Below are 713 nucleotides of genomic sequence, written 5' to 3' on the forward strand. Positions count from 1 at the left end.
TATTCACTAAATTAAGTAAAACTGAACAATGCTTAAAACAATGCTTGAGAGGTCATGTACATGATACTACAAAATCATTTATATGTAAATAATTTGTTTTCAAAACGTAAAAACAATGAAACAGTATTTAAAACTCTAAAAATCTAATGTCTGGTTCAACATGAGGCAATTGTTTCCTCTTTTACTTGAATCTGCTTCTGCATTCTGTCTGTTGCAATATGGTGTCTCCACAGAGATACATGAAGAAAATCTGGCCTCAGAAACAGTTGCTTGGAGGCACAGAGAAGCCATTCAAAATGAACTAATTTGAAGACAAATGCATGAAGGTGCAAGATTTGGCTTTGCAGTGGCAGTCACTTGCTGTAGAACAGTGGCCATGAACTAAGTCATTTGAAGGATGGGATACTGAAAGAGTAGGATTGGCTGGATGTGGTGGTGCACTGTAATCCCAGCATTCTGGGAGGCTGAGGCAGGAAGATTCCAAGGTTTAACCCATTCATGGCTACTCCAAAAGATTTTTCAAAAGGGGTGGTTTCGCCTGTCAGGTCACTCAGCCCTGGGAATGTAGACCAGCCACTGATGACTTGCTGTATACGTAATCCTGGTGCAGATGGGCCTGCAGAGGCTGTGTCAGGTGTGTGCCTCTGAGTCAGGACCCCGTTGTGTAGCAGGTGCCAGCAGAGTGCAGCCAGCCAGAGTCCCACACTGGGGAC

This window comes from Chinchilla lanigera, unplaced genomic scaffold, assembly GCF_000276665.1.
Source record: "Chinchilla lanigera isolate Chin_1 unplaced genomic scaffold, ChiLan1.0 scaffold00041, whole genome shotgun sequence".
NCBI lineage: Eukaryota > Metazoa > Chordata > Mammalia > Rodentia > Chinchillidae > Chinchilla > Chinchilla lanigera.